This window comes from Astatotilapia calliptera, chromosome 3 (genome assembly GCF_964374335.1).
Source record: "Astatotilapia calliptera chromosome 3, fAstCal68.1, whole genome shotgun sequence".
Taxonomy (NCBI): domain Eukaryota; kingdom Metazoa; phylum Chordata; class Actinopteri; order Cichliformes; family Cichlidae; genus Astatotilapia; species Astatotilapia calliptera.
Genome location: NC_137424.1, coordinates 7,279,168 through 7,289,522, shown reverse-complemented (window position 1 = coordinate 7,289,522; position 10,355 = coordinate 7,279,168).

The following is a 10,355-nucleotide window of genomic DNA, read 5'->3' as shown; positions in this document are numbered from 1 at the left end:
AGAGTCTTTACACACTACTAAGGATCAAACCTCTATCATTATGCAATCAATTATACAACTCTAAGCATATATGAGTAAATATTTCTAAGTATAAATGACAATCAACAATATAAACCTTACAGCTGGTTTTAATAACAGAATTTATTTGTTTCTCAAATGAGAAAGAGCTATCGAGAAACACTCCTAAATCTTTAGTTCTGAACTTTTCCAGTGGGCCAAGGTCAACATTATTAGATAATGCTAATTCTTTTCCCTTACATTATAACAATGTGAGGAGTTAATGCTAAGTATACTGCCATTAGCGGCTAATTCTAATTAGGGGTGAATAATTATTAGTAGCTAATGCTAATATCGTTTTCTCTTCCCTTTTAACAATGTGAACAGCTAGTGCTAGGTAGGCTGATGCTAGCAGCTAATGCTAATTTGACGTGAATTAGCATTATATTAGTGAGGAGTTAATGCTAAGTAGGCTGCCATTAGCTGCTAATGCTAATTTTAGATGAAAAAGCATTAGCAGCTAATGCTCATATTGTTTTCCTTTGCTTTGTAAGAATGACAGCAGCTAGTGATACGAAGTCTACTATTATTAACTATTGTTAATTTGATGTAAATTAGCATTATCCGATAATGGTAACCCTTTTCCCCTGCATTATAACGATGTCAGGAGTTAATGCTAACTAGGCTGCCATTAGGGGCTAACTCTAATTAGGTGAATAATTATTAGCAGCTAATGCTATTATTGTTTTCCCTTTTAACAATGTGAGCAGCTAATGCTAATTTGATGTGAATTAGCATTATATTAGTGAGCAGTTAATGCTAAGTAGGCTGCCATTATTAACTAATGCTACTTTGACATGAATTAGCATTATGTGCTAATACTAATACTGTTTTCCCTTACTTTTTAACAATGTGAGCAGCTAATTCTAAGTACGCTCTTGTAAATAGGTAATTCTAATTTAGTGTGAATTAGCATTATTCAATAATGCTAACACTGTTTTCTCTTACTTATTAAAAATGATAGTAGCTAATACTAATACTCTTTCCCGTTGGGTAACAACGATGTGAGGAGTTAATGCTAAGTAGGCTGCTTTTAGAGGCTTATTCTAATTAGGGCTGAATAACTATTAGTAGCTAATGCTAATATTGTTTTCTCTTTCCTTATAACAATATGAGCAGCTAATGCTAATTTGATATGAATTAGCATTATATTAGTGAGGAGTTAATGCTAAGTAGGCTACCATTAGCAGCTAAAGCTAATTTGAGGTGAATAAGCATTAGTAGCTTATGCTAATACCCTTTTCTCTTGTTTTATAATGATGTGAGACGTTAATGCTAAATAGGCTTCCATGAGTGACTCCTTTCCCTTGCATTATAAAGATGTGAAGAGTTTATGCTAAGTAAGCTGCAATTAGCAGCTAATGCTAATACTGTTTTCCCTTTCTTTATACAACTTGAGCAGTTATTGCTAAGTAGGCCACTTTTCTCTGCTAAAGATTTCTGTGACCATGATAGAAACTCTGATAAGCTAATGCTGCTAAGCTAATGCTGTTTATGGGCCCTGTTAGAATCAATATTTCATTCTCATTCTGTTGTTTGAGAACAATAACAGAAAAATGTGCACTTCAGAACAAATTTATTGTGAATTCAGCTGTGAATGTACAGTTTGTCATTATTTAAGCTTCCATTTCCAAATGTTAGCTGACACTTTATTAGGTACACTGGCATCTATATCAGGTACACCTGTGACCTAAATGTTCCTGCAAACAGACTCCTTGGAGACCCCTACATAAATATCCATGAACTATCCAGCTAGACTAGTGTGTCTGTCCCTGAAAATATTCCTGCATGTGTGATTGTTCATGTGTCATCTGCAGGAAACAAACAGGAAGTGAGTGAAAGACACGGGAAATGTTTCCAGCTCTTCCTCCTCTATCAGATTTTCTCTCCATACCTGAGAGTGTCCAGTCTCCAGCCTGGATCCTTCAGTCCAGCCGACAGCAGCTTCATTCCTGAGTCACCTGGATGATTGTAGCTCAGGTCCAGCTCTCTCAGATGGGAGGGGTTGGAGCTCAGAGCTGAGGCCAGAGAAGTACAGCCTTCCTCTGTGATCAGACATCCTGACAGACTGCAAACACACAAAACAACAATCTATCTGTCAACAGTTGTTTTCTCTTTGTCGCAATAACATCTATCCATCCATTGTAACTTTATTTATAAGTGACAATACCCAACAGACAACAACAGTCATCTGAAGCTGTTTAACAGTGTAAGGTAACCGCCACCAGTGTGAGCAGCACTTGGTGATGGTGGGAAGAAGAACTCCCTTTGACACAAAGATCCTCCCAGTGAAAACAGGCTCCAGGAGGAGCATCTACCATGACTGGTTGCAGGGTGAGGGGAAAGAGAAGAGATGAGCTCAGAGAGACAAGAACAAAACAGAGAGACAAAAGTTAAGGACATGCAGTAGTGACATATAAAAGCATCAGGAGTGAAAAGAGGGGAGAAGAAAGCAGAGCATCATGGGAAGTCCACCAACAGCCTGAGCCTATAGCAGCATAACTAAGGGATGGTTCAGGGTCACCTGATCCAGCTCGAACTATAAGCTTTATCAAAAAGGAAAGTTTGAAGCTGATCTTCAAAGTAGAGAGGGTGTCTGTCTCCTGAACTCAAACTGGGAGCTGCTGCCACACCCAGTCCAACATAGCCAGGCTTTCTTTGCTGCTTTGACAAAACCTCAAATCCCAGTCAGAGATGATGAGCATCATCACAGTGATGATCATTTCTCTGTAACCCAGGCTTTCTGCTTCAGGATCTGTGCACGCTCACAGAACAAGGAGACCTTTAAACATCATTTCACTAACTGGATGGACTGAGCTCAGCCTACAGATGAACTGGTGCCAGAGATCATAAAGAACATCAAACAGTCAAATTCAACACTTTTAATGGAAATATGAGATTAATGCTGCAGACAATCATGAAGCTGCTGAATTCATGAACATCAAGAATGCAGCGAGTGGTAAAATAAAGATTTGACCTCAGTGTGCTCAGTGTTCCTGTCTATTCCTAACATATTCCTAACATGATAGCTGCACTTTAGAGCTCTAAAACTGGAACTGACACATGTTTAAACTCTACATGTTACTCAGTACATTCAGTTCTGACACTCGCCCACAGTCCAACAAAGGAAACATGGAGATCACATCAGTTTGTCACCAAAGTCTAATTATTAGGGCAACTTAACCTGTTATAATCTCGTTAACTCATTAACTGATTAACGTCAGCAATTATTTTAATCACAGTTTTTAAAATCATGATTATTGTGAAAGTGCTCACTGGCTCTGAATATAACAGCCATGGGTCACAGGAGGGATGTTGATCAGTGCTGGCTTGAAATGGGCGTCATTATGCGTCTCAGCCAATGGGAGCATTGAGGGTGGGCCTAATACTACTGCAGCGCTCACATGACCCAGGACAGAAAGAAAGGGGCGGGGACAGAAACATGGAGACAGGTACAGATCTTTGACATGTTCATTTTAAACTGTTCCAGGAGGCAGTGTTGATACAACTAAAGTTATCTGTTGTTGAAGAAGTCGGTCTGAGGAACGTTCTTAGGATCAACAAATGACGGCATGTATGAGCCTCAAGACGCAGCATCACAAGAAGAACACATGAGCTGTAGAAAAAGGAGAGACTACGAAAGCCACGGCGTTACAACGTGAACATGCTTGATCAGAGTGTGATTGTGAACAGGAGGAAGACTCAGCTGAGAACAGTGTGGTGGATACAGAGCAGAGCCCACCATCAGTACAGAGGCCTGTCCATTAGAGTGCTGCTCCAACATGCAGCACATGTACTTGGCCACAGCTGCAACATCTGTAACTGTGAAAGCTTCTTCTCTGTTGCTGCTCATATTGTGCAGAAGAAGAGAGTTTCTTTATCATCAGAAAATGTCAATGAGCTTGTGAGTCTTAGCAGCTGGCTCGGTGCAGAGGAGGAAGAACATGTCAGTCAGAGGAAGATAAATGCAGTTCATGTTGTCAACTCAACCTGGACTGTTGAAAGAGTTTTTCTTTGTCTGGTTTCTGACTGAGATTCTCCAAAGGAAATCCAGCACAAACACACACTTCACACACTCAAAGTCCTGCACAGTAAATGAGCTGATGAGCGTTTGTGCTGCTGCCTGATAACAGAACAATAGTTCTGCTGCTTCCTGTTCTGCAAACACACATTTATAAATGTTCACTTGCTGTTGATCAAAGGTATGTTGGTGGCTCTGGACGCTGAGGGAACTTTGTAAAAAACTAGATCAAATGTTAACGTCCTGGCAGAGGCAAAGAACTTTGATTTGATATTTGATTAGATTCATGTTTCAGCTCAGACTGACAGAAATATTTGAACTGCTGCTGTGTTAAAGGGAACACTGCTGTTAGAAAGCACCTGATCTGTTTCTGCACACTGAATGTTGCACTTCTCATACTGCAGTACTATTAAAATAAGTACACAATGCACTACTTTTGAACTCATGATTGAATGTTGCTGTAACAAAGCCATTAATGTGATTCACAGTGTTCATGGTTTCCCAGCACAACAAATGATTGCACAAGTGTGACTGATCCACTTTCTAATGTGTGTGTAGCCCACACTGTGTGTCACTGTGTCACAGGTGAGTCTGTGTGTCCAGGTTCTATGAGGACAACAGGATATAGTGACTGAGTCCAGCAGCTTAAAGTCTGACTCCATCCTCCATTTAAATAACTCACAGCAACAACTGAATAGCTTTGCCTTTGTGTAGCTGACACTTCATTTTAATGTCCTCCTATTCTGGTTCATCTGGTCTCAGTTTCTATAAGCACACAGGTTTCATCAGGACTCTATGACCTCAGTGATCTTTGCTGGGCCTTAATGCTCTGAACAAAGCTGCACATCACAAGACTAAATAGAAATGAATCAGTCTTTCATTCTCACTGCTGTTTGACTTCAGCTCTCAATGTCCCACCATAACCCATGGAAAGAATTACTGTCCATCCAGGCTGCTGAACATGAAGCTGAAGAAGGTGGAGTATTGTGAGGGCTGATGGAGATGATGATGAGGAATCCAGGAGCAGTGGGTGGATGGCAGCATCAGCATGAAGGATCAGTGTGAGAACACATCATCATCCACAAAGGAAACCAGTCTGAGTGTCTGACGCTCTTGTTAGAAAGACGCAGTCCCAGCAGTTAGCTTGTCTGCTAGTTAGCTGAGAGCTAGCTCACTTGTACATTGAATACCAAACTGTGTAAACCAGGGGTGTCAAACATATGGCCCGTGGGCCAAATCCAGCCCATGAGATAATTTCATATGTCAAATATTGATGAATTTTCAGGCTTGCTGATAATCAATGTGAACACGGCTGAGGTTTTATTCTGATGAGCAAACCATGTGGCCAAACACTTTAAGAGACAGACTGGGATCATACCATTATGTGAAAGAGGACATGTCCCATAGACAGCAAGGGTAGTGGTAGAGACCAGTACACAGAGAAATGGGAGCTGTACTGAAATGCAAGCGTGTCAGGAAAGAGTGAAAAGGCAAAATGAGCAGCATCTGGCTGCATTTCAGTGATATTGGAGACCACAAAGCTGAGTGCAACATTTATACAGGAGATATACAGGAGACGCTGAGAGTAGAACTGATAAAATTAGGAGCTGGCTAAAGTGAGACCCATTTTTATTTCCACCCATTTTCCACTGTGGAGGACAAAAGGTTTCAAACTGGTCCAGGTCTTAAACCTCACGTGTTCTTCCTAATAGCAGTAAATGGATAGAAATAAGGCTTTTATGAAAACACTGAATAAAACTTGCTGCCTTTAAAAAGACTAAATGTACAGTTCAGTATTGAATCCTACATAAAATAAACTATATATAAAGTGTGTCTGAATGGCAGAGATGCAGAAATATGTGCATGTAGCACAGAGCCACGGCTCAGTGTCTGAATGAGTCTCACAGACCTGAATGTGCTGTTGAAGCCATTTATAATTATAACGTAATTCTTTACTCGTTTGATCTGCTCCTTACCACAAGCCACCAGACGTAGAAGGTTTTAGACTTTTAACTATATTTTCTGAAGTTTTACAACTTTTCTTACTGTTAAAAACCTCGTTATGGCCATTCATGCTGTACAAAGTAATTAGACATGTGTGGTATCTACAGAAACGTCAGAATCTCAGCTAAAAGTTCACAAAACCATCTCAACAACCACCAAACAGCTGAAACAGCAGGTGAACAGATCACACAAAAAAGATGTAAACACAAATCCCCCTGATCATCTGTTTTTTTAAACATGAAGCGTCGTTTTGGACGTTCATTTACTGCTGGTTCAGTGAATTTTGGTTGGACAGTGATGAAACCTGCAGCCTCAGAATCTGTGAGAAGTCTGCTTTCAGCTCGCAACAGCATTGTTGTGTTGTGTGCTGTGGATTCACCTCTGCAAACTCATCACTGTTTCACCATCATGTTTCTACTTAGACAATAACAAAGGAAGCAGTTCCCAGGAACTACTTCCTGTCTTGTTAACATAAGAGTACGTTGCCCTTCAAAGCACCTCCACTTCTCCTCTTATTAGAGGACTGCCTTATTATTAATCTGCTAATTCTGTCAGTTGATGAAAGAAAAATGCTTGATCTCACCTGAGAGTTTCCAGTGTACAGTGTGGACTCTTCAGTCCTTCAGACAGAAGCTTCACGCCTGAATCCTTCAGGTTAATGTTACTCAGGTCCAGCTGTCTCAGATTAGAGGTCTGAGAGCTGAGACCTGAGGCCAGAGCTTCACAGCTTCTCTCTGACAGGTCACAGTGACTCAGTCTGAAAAATAACAGATAAACAATTACAAAAATAAAACACTTATGTTGAAGTGTAATGAGATACTATTATATTTAGCAATATTTCATCTTGTTTTGTCAGGAAACTGAGCACTGATGCAGAGCAACATGTGGAGAGAATCAGAGGAGAAGAAGTGAAGAGAGAACAGCAGTAAAACAACACTGAATTGTTCAGTGTGCTTTTGATATCAACAGAATGTGTCAAACTTCTTTATTTTCTATTTGTTTTAGTAGAATTGATGATTATCACTTAGATAACAACCACAGGCCAGGTCTAAATTGCACTTTGGTGACAGTTACACCCAGAAATATTTCAGAAACGTGGACAATTTGTGCTCCATTGTATTCAGTATTGAACAAACTGAGTACCGATGACCACTTAATATTTTTGATATTTTATTTGAGTTGTTCCACCTGATCTGTGTTAACTAGAATAAACATTTAAAAGCTAAAGCTATGATCACATATGTACTTACAGAGCTTTGTTGGAGGCTTTGACCACTGGCAGCAGCCTCAGAAGAGCCTCCTCTGAAGCAGAGTATTTCTTCAGGTCAAACACATCCAGATCTTCTTCTGATGACAGTAAGATGAAGACCAGAGCTGACCACTGAGCAGGAGACAGTTCATCTGTGGAGAGACGTCCTGATCTCAGGGACTGTTGGATCTCCTCCACTAGAGAACGATCATTCAGTTCATTCAGACAGTGGAACAGATTGATGCTTTTCTCTGCAGACAGATTCTCACTGAGCTTCTCCTTGATGTACTGGACTGTTTCCTGATTGGTCAGTGAGCTACTTCCTGTCTGTGTCAGCAGACCTCGTAGGAGAGTCTGATTGGTCTGCAGTGAAAGACCCAGGAGGAAGCGGAGGAACAAGTCCAGGTGTCCATTTGGACTCTGTAGGGCCTTGTTCACAGCACTCTGGTGGAGAGACTCTTTTTTTCTAAAAAAACTAGACCGCTTGGAGGTTGTTTGTTGTTGTTCCAGCAGATTGAGTCCAGAGTTGATGAAGGTCAGATGGACATGAAGAGCAGCCAGAAACTCCTGAACACTCAGATGGATGAAGCAGAACACCTTGTCCTGGTACAGTCCTCTCTCCTCTTTAAAGATCTGTGTGAACACTCCTGAGTACACTGAGGCTGCTCTGATATCGATGCCACACTCTGTCAGGTCTGATTCATAGAAGATCAGGTTTCCTTTCTGCAGCTGATCAAAAGCCAGTTTTCCCAGAGACTCCATCATCGTCCTGCTCTCTGGACTCCAGTGTGGATCTGTCTCAGCTCCTCCATCATACTTGACCTTCTTCACTTTGGCCTGAACCACCAGGAAGTGGATGTACATCTCAGTCAGGGTGTTGGGCAGCTGTCCTCCCTCTCTGGTTTCCAGCACATCCTCCAGAACTGTAGCAGTGATCCAGCAGAAGACTGGGATGTGACACATGATGTGGAGGCTTCGTGATGTCTTGATGTGGGAGATGATCCTGCTGGCCTGCTCCTCATCTTTGAATCTCTTCCTGAAGTACTCCTCCTTCTGTGGGTCAGTGAACCCTCTGACCTCTGTCACCATGCCAACACAGTCAGGAGGGATCTGATTGGCTGCTGCAGGTCGTGTGGTTATCCAGAGGCGAGCCGAGGGAAGCAGTTTCCCCCTGATGAGGTTTATCAGCAGCACATCCACTGAGGTGGACTTTCTAGGGTCAGTTAGGATTGTAGTTTTGTGGAAGTCCAGAGGAAGTCGACACTCATCCAGACCATCAAAGATGAACACAACCTGGAAGTCTTCAAAGCTGCAGATTCCTGCTTCTTTGGTTTCAGTAAAGAAGTGATGAACAAGTCCCACCAAGCTGAACTTTTCCTCTTTCAGCACATTCAGCTCTCTGAAAGTGAATGGAAATATGAACTGGATGTCCTGGTTGGCTTTGTCTTCAGCCCAGTCCAGGCTGTATTTCTGTGTTAAGACTGTTTTCCCAATGCCAGCCACTCCCTTTGTCAGCACTGTTCTGATTGGTTCATCTCTTCCAGGTGAGGCTTTAAAGATGTCTTCTTGTCTGATGGTTGTTTCTGGTCTGTCTGGTTTCCTGGATGCTGTTTCAATCTGTCTGACCTCATGTTCATCATTGACCTCTGCAGTCCCTCCCTCTGTGATGTAGAGCTCTGTGTAGATCTGATTCAGGAGGGTTGGGTTTCCTGCTTTAGCGATGCCCTCAAACACACACTGGAACTTCTTCTTCAGGGTGGATTTAAGGTTACGATGACAAACTGCAGCTTGAAGTTCTGAATGAGAAGAAAAATAAACACTCAATTCCAAAAAGAACTAATCTTTAAAACATGTTGCTCCATCTTCCATCTCTGGAAAATGTTCATTTATCCAGCAGCTTAAATCTTTAGATAAATCCTCTTACGTCTCTGCAGACGGTCAGCCAGCTCCTCCTGCTTCATTCTCCTCAGGAAGTCCACTGTGATCTTCACAAACGCCTCTCTGGTGCTGCTCCTCTGACTCTCTAAGCATTCTGGGTAATCTGGACTCAGAACCTTCTGGATCTTCTTCAGCTCGTTCTTCACAAAAGTGATGATGTTGTCCTCCAGCAGCTGGAACAGAATATTTATGAATGAGCCAATCAGACTGAAATCATGGAGCCAAACATCAGATCCATGTTGGACACACTGACGATCCACTGGTCTACAAAGAGCAGCATGGAGATGACTGTGAACAGAACAGATGTAACAGTAGTTGTTGTACATGTACAGACCATAAATATGGAGTCCAGCTGTGTTTGATGCTGCTGGGCAGACTGACCACTGGGAACCTCTGAGCTCTGCTGCTCCACTCTGTGGAGGAACCATGAAGGATTAGATCAACACAGGATAAAGATCCAGGAGTTTCTGCTCAAATAACTTCATCTGAATCAAGTCTGTCAAGTTTTAAACTCTCAGATTGTGAACATATCAGTAATTTTCAGTCTGTTTTCATGGACGTCCTTTCAGTGGTGATGTCAGGGATGATTTTGAAGAAGCTCATCAAACTGAACCATCAGCAGATCACTGCTCCAAAACCAGAACATGATCCGAGTCTCCCTCCACCACCAGAACACCAGCTTTACTAACGTGGTAGATCAGTGTAGTACAGATCAATAACTGATGAGTCATTTGATCAAAATCACTGAGTGCTTCACGTCTGACCCTCTGATGCTTCTGTAGACATTTTGCATATTTAATGAATGTCTGACAGTTTTACATTCATTCTATGAACACAGTGGAAATGTTGTGTTATAGTCTCCATGTTGTTTCCAGCATCATAAATTCTTAAGTTCAGAAAATTAGATTCTTTCTTCACAGCTGAAAAACAACAACATTTATTCTCTATTGAAATCTGCATCGTCCACTCCAAAGGTCACAATCTGAAGGTAACATCTGGTTTTGTTCCCTGTGGTTAACTCTGAGCATCAGTATGGTGGGATTTATCCACTACATCCACACCACTGTGGTTCAGTGTTGTCCTGAT